Below are 16,039 nucleotides of genomic sequence, written 5' to 3' on the forward strand. Positions count from 1 at the left end.
AGACCCTGTCATTATATACAATAGTCAGCAGTAGGAGACCCTGTCATTATATACAATAGTCAGCAGTAGGAGACCCTGTCGTTATATACAATAGTCAGCAGTAGGAGACCCTGTCATTATATACAATAGTCAGCAGTAGGAGCCCCTGTCATTATATACAATAGTCAGCAGTAGGAGACCCTGTCGTTATATACAATAGTCAGCAGTAGGAGACCCTGCCGTTATATACAATAGTCAGCAGTAGGAGACCCTGCCGTTATATACAATAGTCAGCAGTAGGAGACCCTGTCATTATATACAATAGTCAGCAGTAGGAGACCCTGTCATTATATACAATAGTCAGCAGTAGGAGACCCTGCCATTATATACAATAGTCAGCAGTAGGAGACCCTGTCGTTATATACAATAGTCAGCAGTAGGAGCCCCTGTCGTTATATACAATAGTCAGCAGTAGGAGACCCTGTCATTATATACAATAGTCAGCAGTAGGAGACCCTGCCGTTATATACAATAGTCAGCAGTAGGAGACCCTGTCATTATATACAATAGTCAGCAGTAGGAGACCCTGTCATTATATACAATAGTCAGCAGTAGGAGACCCTGTCATTATATACAATAGTCAGCAGTAGGAGACCCTGCCATTATATACAATAGTCAGCAGTAGGAGACCCTGCCATTATATACAATAGTCAGCAGTAGGAGACCCTGTCATTATATACAATAGTCAGCAGTAGGAGACCCTGTCGTTATATACAATAGTCAGCAGTAGGAGACCCTGTCATTATATACAATAGTCAGCAGTAGGAGACCCTGTCGTTATATACAATAGTCAGCAGTAGGAGACCCTGTCGTTATATACAATAGTCAGCAGTAGGAGACCCTGCCGTTATATACAATAGTCAGCAGTAGGAGACCCTGTCATTATATACAATAGTCAGCAGTAGGAGACCCTGTCATTATATACAATAGTCAGCAGTAGGAGACCCTGTCATTATATACAATAGTCATCAGTAGGAGACCCTGCTGTTATATACAGTTTTATCAGTAGCACTTGAACTAAATACATTCATAGAGATTTATTAAAAAGAATTATGACAATTCAGATCACATTTTAAATATCATAAAACTGTCATTCCAAAAGTGCCCGCACTTATCCAGTGGTGGCTATTTGTCATCATCTTGATCTTATAAATGTAGTTAGGGACCTAGGAACATGAGTTGATTGCTCCCTTTGATTGACCATCATGTAACAATGGTTGTCAGGAAATCCTTTTATTTAGCCCAGCTAATTGCCAAAGGAATATCATCAAGGTCTAAAGAAGTAATAACTCTCTTATACTCTGCAATGATCACTGATCATGCAGATTATCAAGTACAACACTGCCTTTGGGATGTATCTTACTAAATATTTTAAACGATTAGAAAGACACCAATGGTTTCTAACAAAAAGATCCATTCCTTTATCAAATGTCCTCTGGACTGCTATTAAGGGCCAGATTGTTCTGGACCTCTTGTTTTTCCACAAGTCTAATATCTCCACCAATACTAGATCTGGGGACTGTTATCTTCAACATCAGGTAAACAAAACATGATGAAGGGATAGGTTTATAGACTTCCTTTGCATGTTAAGCTAGCCGGGTCTATATCACATTGTCATTGTTTTACAAATTCAAATGCTATATGGTCGAACCCATGTGTTCGAAGTTGTAAAACTTCAAAAGCATAAAAAATATAAAAATAATAAATAAATTACCTGGCAGTTGTAAGTAGGGGGAAGCCCCCCTGCACCCCCCACACCCCCCGCTCTTTAAATATACCAACTCCGAGATCGCACTACAATGCAGTACAGTGCGTAAAGGGAAGATTTGCCCTTACTACACTGTAGTGTGATCTTGGATTGGTATATTTAAAGAGCGCTGGGCATGGTGGGAACAGGTGGGCTTGCCCCCCTGCTTACAACCATCAGGTATGTTTTTTATTATTTTTATTTTATCTTTTTAAGTTTTCAAAGTTTTACAACTTCGAACATATGGCTTTGATCATATAGCGTTCAAAGTTTTAAAACTTGGACAATGTGATATAGACCCAAGCTGGGCAACTCACTAGCTTCCTTTAAGCATAAACTCAAGACTGGATGGATATCCATACATTTACTCCAAGGTTGATTGATAACATTCCTCTTGGAGAAAGAAGATGCTGCCTGAAGGAAGGTACCAGCAAGATGAGAATTGTCATGAAACTGAGTGGCATTGGAATATCTATGAATCTATAAATGAAACCTAGACTTCTCTGATCAAACACATTAGACCTACAGTACCAAGACATGAAGCAAAACCACCTACCTAGTGGTTCAAAAAAATCCAGTGATTTAGGAAATAAATATCTTTGCTGAGAAAACAAATTTTCTTTCTAGAGCTCTACATTACTGAAATATACTGATGCTTAATTAAAACCTTAAAGTCAAAAATCTTCAAAACACATTTTTGTATCCAGCTAACTGAGAATCACCCCCAGGGTAAAGATTATATACAGAGACAACATAGTGAGGAACTGATCATACTAAAAATGAAGATAATTCATTCTGGAAAACCATTACACATAAAGGCTCTCTCATACTTGGTATGAAGCATTTCCATGTTCTGTAAGGCTCTCTCATACTTGCTATGTAGCATTTCCATGTTCTGTAAGGAAAACAAAAAAAAAATAAACAAAAGCAAATTATTTACCATAGACTTCAGGAATACAACCTGAAATGGTTGACTTGATTACCCATCTGATGTATACATCTATGGTAATCTTTAAATTGTCTTTTTTTGCTTAGTTATATATATATATATATATGGGTCTACCTGATAACACCGACACGCCAAAACGCAGACAATGAAATCACCGACACTACAAAACCGAAAGTTCAAACACACCTAACTTCACATGCCTGACAAACCACAATCCTGACAATCAACAAAACAAATACCTTTTCCAAAAACACACACACAAAACAAGCACACCAACAACCTTACAAACCTACACTAAACCTTACATACACAACTATATATGCACTAATCTTAACCCTAACCCTAACCCTAAGGTCCGTCACTATTGCACACTTACTATACCCACACCCTAACCCTAACTCACTTAATCCGACCATAACCCTTAAGTCTGTCACTATCACACACTTACCTTACCCGCACTCTGACCCTAATGTCCGTCCCTATCGCACACTTACCTTAACATTGTGTTCTCAGCATTGGGATTTTCAACTTTCGATCTTCTCCTTTGTCGATCTTTTGGTGTCGGTTATATCGTTGTCGTTCTTCTCAGCTTTCGGCATTATCAGGTAGACCCACACATATATATATATATATATATATATATAGATATAGATATAGATAGATATAGATATAGATATAGATATATAGATATTTAGGAATAAGAAAAAACTAAACCACTATCCAAAGCCAGTAATATGAAACTAAATACAATAAAAAAAAAACCTTCTAAAAAATGGAAGAACTATAATCAGAATAAGACAAATAAACAACTTTAATAAGCGATCACTAAAGATAGTGATCACTTATTAAAGCTGTTTATTTGTCTTATTCTGAACATAGTTCTTTCATTTTTCAGAAGGTATTTTTTATCATGTATATATATAAGAATGTTTAGGACATATTGCTTATTTGTTAATAGAAGAACAAGATAGAGGGGTATAGCTGTTTGGTGGGGATCATCCTTTGTGCATAAAGCAGGTACACTCTCTCGTCTACCTAATTTTAAATGCTAGAAATCTTAAATGTTGCATTTAGGGTGTGGGGATTTGTAAAAGGAGACCATAATTTGCCCTTCCCATGTATCTGATGTGCTGCTTGGTTTTAGCCAAGTTTTAGAGACTCATGGCAATAGCTGGCACCTTTTGTATTTGTTTGAGTAATGGAGTCAGGATGTCGTCTACCCCAGGAAGATATTGTATAAGAATTTAGATCTGGTAATTTCTTCTTCTAGTCTCAAGGAAGAAAGACTGAAGACATTGGGAACCCTTCAGCTCCATAGTGGTAGATGCATTAGCATATATACACACAACAGGTAACGTTATCCTTTCATTGGCAATATGTTACATTGAATATTTGGCTTGTCTGTCCAACCAAGGCCTCAAATTTTGGACAGCTATTGCTGATCACCTAAGAGCTAAAATTAATATCTCTTAGAATTATGATATTAGTGTCTAATATTCACATTTATTTGCCTACTCATCTCTAAATTATGTGAGCTGTACCTAAATGGTTTCTATAAATTATGTTTGTACTATTTTTTTAGCTCCTCATTACACAGTGCATCTATAGTGGAGATTCTCTCATTCCTTTGATTGCCTGAATACTATCTGGTTTATTTTTGGTGGGGAGAGGGATTTATTGTGGGTGAAGGTAGGGCCCAGGGTTTGATACTTGTCAGTTATTCATGACCACAATGTAATTCCACTTTAACATCATTACTTAGAATTATCATAAATGACTTTCCTGAGGTCTGTTTGATGACATCCTATTAGTGTTTCCTACAGTCTGAGTCTGTGAGAGGCTGCTTTTCTCTAACATTTTCTGCCATTTAAGTAAACTCCTACATTTGTCATTATTTTATATGAGAACTTAACTTCCCTTGGTAGGGTTAGGTGGTCTAAGACTCCTAGAACTTATCTTTATTCCAGGTCAGAGCTAGTTGGGATCACTCTGCTTTCCACTGGCCTTCTCTTCTTCCTCGTTTGGAAAGTTGTCACTTTGATTAGATGTGGACATGCCATGCTGTTTTCTTCAGACTCTCTAGTGAAGCAGCACAGGAAACAAAGCAAACCAGTCGCTCCAGGAAAAGTAGACCAATTTATTGCACAAACACAGGTTAAGCACTTTCGTCAAAGCAGATCCACAAGACTTCCTCAGAACAAAAGAAATTAGTCACCAAACAGTTTAAATATCCCTCCCACAAGTCACATGTGAAATGACATCCAATGAAAACACATACAAGTCAGTATACAACCCATATATATATAAAAATATCTCAACTTTAAAACACTTAAATAGAAATATTTTCATTCAGTCCAGGAAAAACACATGCATTGAGCCTAATTTGCCATTGCAACTCTTTAAGCTCTAAAATTTCATTCCAAGGGCCCCCCATGGGATCTCTGTTAACATGATCAATGGCAACAAACCCAAAAACATGATCACTGTTCTCAAAAACATGTTTTGCAAGAGCATTATTCATGTTAACCTTTCTAATATCAAGGGAATGTTCATAAATTTGTTCCTTAAACCTACTCTGAGTCTTTCCCACATAAAAACAATTGCAATTTTTACACAAAGCCAAATAAACAAGGTCCCTGGTGTTACAATTGTTAAAAAAATGTACAGAAATCCTCCTTCCATTTACAAAGACCTCATTGAGTTCTATTAAAAAGCTACAGTAATTGCAAGAGCCACATTTGCGTGTACCTTTCTTTCTTGTGGAGGCGTATTTAGTATCTTGACCTACTGTTTCTAATATATCTTTAAACCATCTCCCTTTTCTGTAAACCATTTTTACTCCCTCTTTATAAACCCATTGTATTTCTTTATAAACAGAATACACATGCCAATATGTTGTCAAAGTTTTAAAAATATTTTCACATTTCGGGGTGTAGGTAGTAATAAAGGAAATGTGGGACAAATTACTAACTCCAGCTTTAGTCTCCTGGTCCTTTAGAAGGGTATTAGATCCAAACTTACCTAATAGAGGGGGATAATAACCTCTAATTCTTTTATCCCGCACCTCAAAATACACTTCCTCAATAAGTGCACTGGGATACCCCCTAGCCTAAAGCATTTCAATAAGTTTATCAGATTCCCTAAAAAAAGTATCATCCTCAGAAGTCATCCTAGTTAACCAAACTAATTGAGCTTTTACCAAACCTTTCTTCTGGTGGGGTGGATGACAACTTTCATAATGTAAGTAGCAATTCGAAAAGGGTGGTTTTCTATAAATTTGACTAAAAAATCTTCTCCCCACATGATCTTTAGAAAGGTGAACATCTGAATAATTGATTTCATTCTTGTCCCACTTAGCACTAAATTTCAGAAAGCAATTAGTAAGATTAAGATGTTCAATAAAATTTTGTAAATCTACTTCAGTAGCTTTCCAAAAAAATAATGATATCATCCAAAAATCTGAGATAAAGACTCCAAGGTGGTGTAGGGCCAAAAGAATTCAACACAAATTTAGTCTGCTATTTAAACATGACAGTGTTAGCAAAAATGGGGGCACAAGCGGCCCCCATTGCCACCCCTTTTTTCCTGGAGAAAATAATGGCCATCAATATACACAACATTATTTTTTAACACCAATTCCATCATCAAATCTAGAGTGTTGATCTCTTTGTTACAGGACATTCCCTTTTCCATAAGAAACTCATTAAACCAATCGAGCCCTAACTCATGTGGGATGACATTAAACAAATTGTTAACATCAATAGTACAAAAAATAAGGTTGTCATTAAAACAAACTTCAGAAACCTTGCTCAAAAAATCTCACGAGTCCCTACGAATATGTAGGTATCCATCCAAAACATTTTTTTAGGCTAAAATCCACATATCTTGCCAAAGAGCGAATTTTAGACCTCGAGGCATTAACAATTGGATGAAACGGTGGATCACATAAATCTTTGTGGATTTTAGGAAGTCCAAATATGGCTTGGACGATGGGAAATTTGACATGTAACAAAGACCATAGGTCTATGTCAATCTGACCTTGGTCTAACATGTCTTGAAGTAACCAATCAATTTTAGAATATGCAATGTTCACCATATTTAAAGATGTCTCCTCATAAAAAATATTGTCACTAAGGTGCAAGAACATTTTATTCAAGTAGTCTTCCACACCCATTATTACTAGCCCCCCCCCCCGTTGGGTTTCATGACCCAGATAGACCTGTTAGTACAAAGCTGTTTTAGGTATTCAACTTCAGATCTGGACAGATTATCAACTTTTTTCAAAGAAATACCAGACAATAAATTTCTGAAATCAAACTCACACAGCTTTTCAAACACTATCCAAGGCATAGGGAGCGGCAGGTTGAACAGACTACTTTTTCTTAAAGTTTCCGCCACATAAGTAACTTCAGCATCTTTAAAAATCAGTTTGAAATTCAATTTATGTAAAAAAGATTTAAATCAATGATGAGACTGTCAATTTTACTGTGGTCCGTGGGTATGAAGTTAAAACCTTTGCTAAGTAAATCAGTCAAATTAAAGTCAAAACTCACATCTGAATAGTTAAAAACATTGAAGTCCCCACGAGAATTCTTGATAATATCCACATCTCTATTAGTAGAAAGACATGGAATACAAATGTTTTCAATGTCACAAACACTCACATCTAGTTCCTGTTGTTCTTGCTGTTGTTCCAACGTTGGTAGTAACGATTCCCATTCTGGTTGTGGTCTCCCCATGATGAACCCTACTGATAATTCTGGCAGTTCCTGATCCTCTCCCACCACCTCGGGGGATACGGGCCTAAAAGGGCTGGAGCTTCAACCTCTGGGTCGTCATCGTGATTGTTGGAAAACGCACCACTTTCCTGGGTTGATACCAAATTGTAGGGGGGTTTTGGATAAGCTGTACCATTACTGTAATCCAGCTGGTCACGCTCATATTTCCTTTCTTTTCTCCCCTGTACTTCCAAGATGATTTTATCAATGTCATGAAATATATTATAGTAATTGTCCTTATATTGGTCAAATAATAAATCATTGTTTATACCCCTCTCAAGTTCAGTTGCTTCCTGTAATAGCCCATCAATGGACTTTTGATTATATTTGATACATACTTTAAGGAGTTCACTCCCCTGGTGATCAAACAAATTGATGTTCAATATGAAGAGGGGAATTAGGTAACCCATTCGGGTATTTCCAATATCTTAGCCCCTTCGGGATACGATTAACCTTGATGCCTTCTTTAAAATATTCATTTTCTATTTGTAATTTCCATATCTTAAGCATTTTCTCTCTCAACAGGTTTAAAGACTCATGAAGTGTGCACTGAATATTAGGTCTGTCATGTTTAAAACAAACACTTTGCTGAAACCATTTGGATAAATTTAACGGCTGTTCATGAGCCTGATTTCTTAACACTTCAGGTGTTGAATTAAACTCACTGTTTGATTCACCAGGTCTATTAAAAACAACCTGTTGTGATACAGGATTCAAAGGTTGAGCAGGAGGGATAGAGTTGTTAACAGACCCAGAAATAGTACCTGCATTAAAACGAGCAGCCAGCTCAGATACTTGCGTGGTAAGACATTGTAGCAATTGAGTTAAAAGCCCTACTTGTCCAGAAAGGGCTTCAAATTTATCAGTCCCAGAGCTGCCGGCTTCCATTCCAAAGTTGACAGTGGACACGCACCTCAAACTAAGAATCAGCACAGGAAACTAAAATTTAGTGCCAAGTGGGACAAGAATGAAATCAAGTTAATTAGATGTTCACCTTTCTAAAGACTGTGTGAGGAGAAGATTTGTTAGTCAAATTTATAGAAAACCAACCTTTTCGAATTGCTACTTACATTATGAAAGTTGTCATCCACCCGACCAGAAGAAAGGTTTGGTAAAAGCTCAATTCATTCGGTTAACTAGGATGACTTCTGAGGATGATACTTTTTTAGGGAAGCTGATAAACTTATTGAAATGTTTTCGGCTAGGGGGTATCCCGGTGCACTTATTGAGGAAGTGTATTTTGAGGTGTGGGATAAAAGAATTAGAGGTTTTTATCCCCCTCTGTTAGGTAAATTTGGATCTAATACCCTTCTAAAGGACCAGGAGACTAAAGCTGGAGTTAGTAATTTGCCCCACATTTCCTTTATTACTACCTACACCCCGGAATGTGAAAAAATGTTAAAAACTCTGAGAACATATTGGCATGTGTTTTCTGTTTATAAAGAATTACAATAAGTTTATAAAGAGGGAGTAAAAATGGTTTACAGAAAAGGGAGATGTTTTAAAGATATATTAGAAACAGTAGGTCAAGATACTAAATGCGTCGCCACAAGAAAGAAAGGTACATGCAAATGTGGCTCTTGCAATTACTGTAGCTTTTTAATAGAACTTAATGAGGTCCTTGTAAATGGAAGGATGATTTCTGTACATTTTTTTAACAATTGTAACACCAGGGACCTTGTTTATTTGGCTTTGTGAAAAAATTGCAATTGTTTTTATGTGGGAAAGACTCAGCGTAGGTTTAAGGAACACATTTTTGAACATTCCCTTGATATTAGAAAGGTTAACATGAATAATGCTCTTGCAAAACATGTTTTTGAGAACAGTGATCATGTTTTTGGGTTTGTTGCCATTGATCATGTTAACAGAGATCCCAGGGGGGGCCTTGGAATGAAATTTTAGAGCTTAAAGAGTTGCAATGGCAAATTAGGCTCAATGCATGTGTTTTTCCTGGACTGAATGAAAACATTTCTATTTTGAGTGTTTTAAAGTTGAGATCTTTTTATATTTAATATTTAATGTTTTTACTCATATATATTTATATGGTTTGTATACTGACTTGTATGTGTTTTCATTGGATGCCATTTCACATGTGACTTGTGGGAGGGGTATTTAAACTGTTTGGTGACTAATTTCTTTTGTTCTGAGGAAGTCTTGTGGATCTGCTTTGATGAAAGCGCTTAACCTGTGTTTGTGCAATAAATTGGTCTATTTTTCCTGGAGCGACTGGTTTGCTTTGTTTCCTGTGCTGGTTCTTAGTTTGAGGTGTATGTCCACTGTCATCTCTAGTGAAGCATATCCTCTTTATAAAATGCCTTCACTACTCACTTTTACCTATGATTTAATGGAGAGACCTGTTAGCCTCATATGTAAGGGCTATAAACTGTGCCTTATGGTATCTTTTCAGGAGATAGAATCTGTGAATTATGTTTTGCTACAATCAAAGAAATAGCACATTTTTTTTTTAGCCAACGGGCATTGAATATTGCTTATTTTTTGAAATTATTGGTGGCCCTTAACTATATATTTTTTAAAGATCGATAGAATATATCCATGATTATGAGAAATGGACTTTCTGTTACTTAAAAAAATCAATAGCAAACTGGATCTGGACCTTATCTCTCTAAAACAGAACACAACAAAAAGATGTATGAGGATACTTTTTTAGGATGTTCTCATTTCTGCAGTTATTATTCATGTTTAACATTTGACAAGCCACTCTTGACTTTAATACTACTAAGTCCTACATTAAAGCCCCTGAAGAGATATACTAATATCATGGTTTTCAGTCGTAACATATTGGGTTTGGGTTGCATTCTCTTTTTTTCCCTACTTCCTGTTTTTACTCTCTGCTCATTTGGCCTTCATGGCACAACTAAAGTCTGTATTGGCTGCCAATGACTTGACACACCCTGAGGGAGTCAGTGATCATTTTCTCCTCTGTCCCATTTAAGTGTGACTTGGAGAGGGACTGTATAATTTAACAAGCATTTGGCATTAAAGTTCTCCACAACAGGACTGAGGGGAATCTGCTTTTCGGGAAAGAACCAGTGATTAACTGGTTAATTTTCACCAAAATTAACACTCAACGCAACACTGAAACAGAGTTAAATTGTCTATATCCATATCTCATTCAAAACTAGATGAGAACAATTGATGCTACCATGACCCTCTTGTTTGATCATTGGCAGCTCCTTTTTTCTATATAGCATGTGCTGAAGGGCTTCCCAAAAAGGTGGTGATCTTCCCAGACTCTCTAAACTTCCTGACTTTTAAAAACTGACTAAAAGTACAACTAGCAAAGTTTGAAATGCACTATCTTGAAAGCAAACACATTTGTTACATAAACTGGGCTATAAATGATACGGTTTTGCTAAACAAAACATTCTGTCCACTAATTAACTTTACCTTGGGACAAAGAAATTATAAAATTTCAAGACAGTCTGTCGATTGTCTTGGCTACAATACAGTGGAGTTAGCTTGTACTTATATAAGACCACCCTTATGTCCTTAAAGGTAGAATAAATCTTTATATAGTTAAAATGTCTATGGTCTTAACAAATCAAAACTAATATTTCTATGCCATGTCTCCAAAGATTTGTCATCTCTCAACCCAGAACTCTGGCATGATGAAAACATATTAAAGATATTCTTAACTTCAATATGCAAAAAAGGGTTACTGATATCACATAAATCATAGGGTACTTTTAATAACTGTATTTTTAATTATATAATTGGAATATCAACATAAATCGGTTGAGTTATCAGGCATTTTTATTAATCTTTAACTTCTGCTTAGTCATCCAGGAATTTTAAATGTTCTTCACGTCAGCCAGTCTGAAGTCTGTGTATTAAACGTATTAAAAATATGGAGCTGGGGAAAGCTCTTGAACCATATAGTTTATTTTCTATAATCTAAGGCTAGGATCCATAAATTCTTGGCCACTCATGCTAGTTGCCCAAGGTAGATATGTCAATTAGTGCATCACCAATAATATGTGATTTAAAGACATTAGTAACAAAGAGAAAGCCCTCATTATCAGCTCATTAGCATGACTCTCAATTGAAAATTGTGCCTTCAAACCTGACTGTGCAAGTTTTCTGCCCAGCAGATAATTCATCCCATTAGAAAAGGCAACTCTCCTCCCCCACAAATGCATACACACATACACCCTCACACCCGCAGACATTCCCACATACAACAACCAGATACATTCATTGACAGTCGAGTCCTCTGCATTGGATCACAGACACAGGAACACTTAACTATACATTTGCATGCACAAAATGACACACACACACACACACACACACACACACACACACACACATATCCAAGTATGTTATTCTTTACTTGAGCTGACCTTACTAATGTGACTATCCAAGCAGACAAGAATGTGCACAATAACAAACATCCGCAGACTTTCATTCCTCTATAGGCATGCACATTCACATCTAAACACATAAGCACACTTTCATACACACCCACCTCCAAGTCTTTACTCAACTTACCTTGCACCATGAGTACTCCTGTAGGAGTGAATGTGTATTGGCCATGATTTTACAATTCTCACTTTTTGCTCCTAGAGTAAAGTTATTCTTAGCTAAGTAATTCTCTGAATCACTATCAGCCAAACACATCTAGATCTGTGGATATTTCTGGAGGAGACCACATGTCTAATTAGTACTAGCCACTCTCCCAGACTGCAGCCCTAGCATGCAGCTTCACTCATGAGATTGCCTTCTGTGCTTGGGCCCCAGTGATGGGATAACCTCTATAATTCATCTTATGAAAGGTAAGCGTAATAGGGTCGTATTGCTAGGCCAAAGATTTTCATGGAGCCCAGTATGGTTGCTTACCTTTTTCATTAATTAACAAGGTCTTCGGGATGTTATTTTAAGTTTGGTATTCAAACTTAAACCATACCTATCATATGATACACCGTGGTCATTCTGAAGATTATTACAGCAAAACAGCTTCAGAGGAATATAAAGGTGCAGTTTTATTTGTTGAAATTGTCTGCCAAGTCTGTAGCTATAGGATTTTAAAAAATAAAAATCATCCACTGCTAGGCAAATGAAGAACAGACAATTAAAAACACACCTGGTTTTATTTTAGAGCTTTCATCGTGAAGAACTTCTTCAAAATAAAACCTTACACTATGAAAAATTATAGCACTCGTAAATGTGGTTTTGCAGTGTAAATGTGACTTTTGCAATGTGTGTAATTTTATTTATGAGGATCAATTAGTAAGACTTTCAACTACGAAAAGAAATATTAGAATTCATTCTTATTATGATTTTAACTGGGTGGGTTTGGTATATATTGCCATTTGCTCCCACTGTGAAGCATTTTATATTGGCATGACTACCGGGAAACTGTTCAATAGGAACAAGGAACACTTGCATGCTATCAGGTCTAAAGACAACGATAATGCATTGTGTAAACATACGTTGACCTATTCCTGTTTCAAGAAATTTTATTTTTCTGTGTTTGAACACATTGCTGAGGACTATAGAGGGGGTGATTTAAAAAAAATGTGCTAAAGAAAGAAACATTATGGCAACTAAGAATGCAAACTGATAAATATGTTGGCATTAATGATCCTATATGTATTAAATATTTTTGTAAATGTGACTATTTCTTTAAACAATGTTGGATTTCTAATTTGACTTAATTGGTTAATAGGACTGTTACTGCTTGCATTTTGTATATAAACTGACATTTTCAAGCATGGTTTTATTCTGAAGAAGTCCTTCCTAACAAGCTAAAATAAAACTAGGTATGTGTTTAATCATCTGTTCTCCTTCGTTTTCCTACCAGTGCATGATTTTTTTAGTGTTTTTTATTACACATCCTTTGGGTTTGTTGTTGAACTACAGGATTTTAATGACTCTTCACATAAGCAATGTTTTTGATTCCCTTAACTGTTTAACAATTTTCTTAGTTCTGAATAATCTGCTTCACAGAGATTGTTTTTGCCTTAATCAAGGCATTTTACTTAATTTATATAAGTAAGTGTATCTAGTGTTATTCTGCTGAGAAGATAATTCTCTGTGTTCTTAAAAGAACTGGCATTTCAAACTGTAAAAAGCAAGCAGGGTTTCCCTTGTCCCAATTTCCTTTTTCTGACTATTGAACCCTTAGCCAAAGTAGCCAGAATAATGGATTGGATGGTATAGAGTTTTATGACAATATGAGCCTTGAGCATGTAAGATCCTTTTATTCATGGAAGATACAATGACCTACACAAATTGCTCAGAATCCTCTCTCTACAGAATATGCAATTTACTGAGCATCTTTTCAGAAATCTTAGGACATTGATTCAATCAACAGAAATTTAATAGCTTTGTCTTTAATGAAGTTCTTCCCTATAAGCAATAAGCTCAAACTGGACAAGGATCTGCATTAAATTCACTACTTGGATATTTCAGTATCTAGAACTCCAACAAATTCATGTTGACATTCATATAATCTAACATGTTCAGTCTACTCATTCAGTGATTTGAGTACTTATTGTGCTTTTATCAGAGATTAGACATAATGAAGAGGACAGTTTTATCTCAAATTGCTTATATTCTTCAGTCCACTTTGTTAACACTGTTTAAATAATTTTGAGTGCAATTAAAAAAACATTGTAGGGTTTCTTTTGGCTTCCTGTAAAAAGCTAGACTGAGCTTGACTTAGTATGTTAATAATGTGAGCAATAAAGTTGTACATTTATATGTATTTCTTTATAGAGTGAGGTATCTATACTTAATTCAGTGGTTTTGCTGGTAGATCATCTTCAGAATAATGTTTGGAAGGGCATGTATGAACATGCTATGCAAAGTTTGCTTCCTCTGGTAAAATACTCAATCTTAAGTTCTACCAGTCTACTTAGTTCAACATTGTCTTACGTTTTGTGGCATAATATACAAGTAACCTCATCTTTTAACTCAACATTATACAATCTAATTAGTGTTAAATTGATTTTACCCTCTACACCAACTTTGCATTGTTGAGTAGAATAGACTGCCCGTACATGTCAAGCAGAGTGCCTCTTTGGCCCTCTTCAAAAGGAACATTGATGATTGGATGGGAGATAGGAAATTCACCCTGGGGATCATGTCAGTCGCCCTGCTAGACAGGGGTCCAGGGAAATAAATACTGTGGGAAGAAATAGCTAGGGAATTGTTATGGCTAGGCTTGTATATACCCTAGGGCTGATAGCCTAGTACCAACCTATGAACCTATAAGTGATTCTTATAATACCAATTTGGGACACAGTGAGTTCTTTTTCTACAAAAAGTGTGATGTTTTCCACATATTTGAAAATTACCTTAAATTCTGGCTGTACTTTAATCATCAATTCCAAATATAAATATGGAATAAAGAAGTATAACCAATAAAAAAAAACTACATGAACTAATGTAAAATATAAAATAATTAAAAAAAAATGCTTGTGTTAATTTTTTTTTTCCTCTGACCAAATTAGAAAAGATGTAGGGCCAGATTCAGGAAGCCTCCGTGTAAGAGTTATAACTCTTACACGGAGGCTGCAGTTAAACTGTGTGATGTCAGCATGTCATGCATATGCATGAGGTGCATGAGGCATGCTGAATCACACCAGTAACTCTTACACGGTCCGTGTAAGAGAGTAGGGGGCGTGTCTGTAGGCTAAGCTCTGCAAGTGGACACGCCCCCGGAAAACTAGAATGGCTGAAAGTAAACAGCCACGAGAAAGGCCATGAAAATGTGAATAAACACACTATACAACACATGCCCCGACAGGCCATCAGTGTATAAAGTGAAGAGATGTCATAAAAGTAAATGAAAACCTTTTTTTTTTTTTTGTTAAACCTCGTAAATGTTTGCTACTGTGTGCGCGGGTGTGCTACTAGCGCAATCACAGTGAGCAGTGAGGAAAAGGATATAAGAACTAAATATGCAAAGTAAGCCAAGAAATAATAGCCTAGTGGTAGAGTACCCGCCCTATGAGTAGGCAGGCAGGGTTCGAGCCCCTATAACAACCTTTTATTTATTTTTGTAAATAAGCACTAAAAAGCCCCCAGACAGTATTGTACAAATGTAAATGTATTCCCTTTTGTAAAATGGAATGAAACAGAGCATATATTTTGAAGTAACATAAGAATAAAAATAGTCAGAAATGTACTGATAGCTAAGCTGCCGTGAGACAGAGTGCCCGTAGCCGAGTAGTGTTTAAAACGCTGCAAACTGCGTGCCCGCTGCCAAGCAGCGGATAAACAGGCTGACACTGTGTGCAATTAGCTCAACATGTCTCTCACTAGCCAATTAAGATTTATCCCAGCGCACACCGCTTGCGCCGCTCCCACAAGCTAACTGCCAGTGCGACAAGCGTTACCTCCGCGCAAACGGCGCAGAACAGGTTTAAAGTGCTTAAAAGTGCTTTTGGCATGTTTGATTGACAGGTCTTCAAGTCATTTCTGTCAGGAAAAGCAAAAAGCAGTTGCCAGATTCGAACACAGGATACCATGCACTAGAGTCAAGGAACTAAACCACCA

The sequence above is a fragment of the Protopterus annectens genome, chromosome 16.part0, assembly GCF_019279795.1.
Source record: "Protopterus annectens isolate FY-2018-M chromosome 16.part0, PAN1.0, whole genome shotgun sequence".
Classification (NCBI taxonomy): domain Eukaryota; kingdom Metazoa; phylum Chordata; order Ceratodontiformes; family Protopteridae; genus Protopterus; species Protopterus annectens.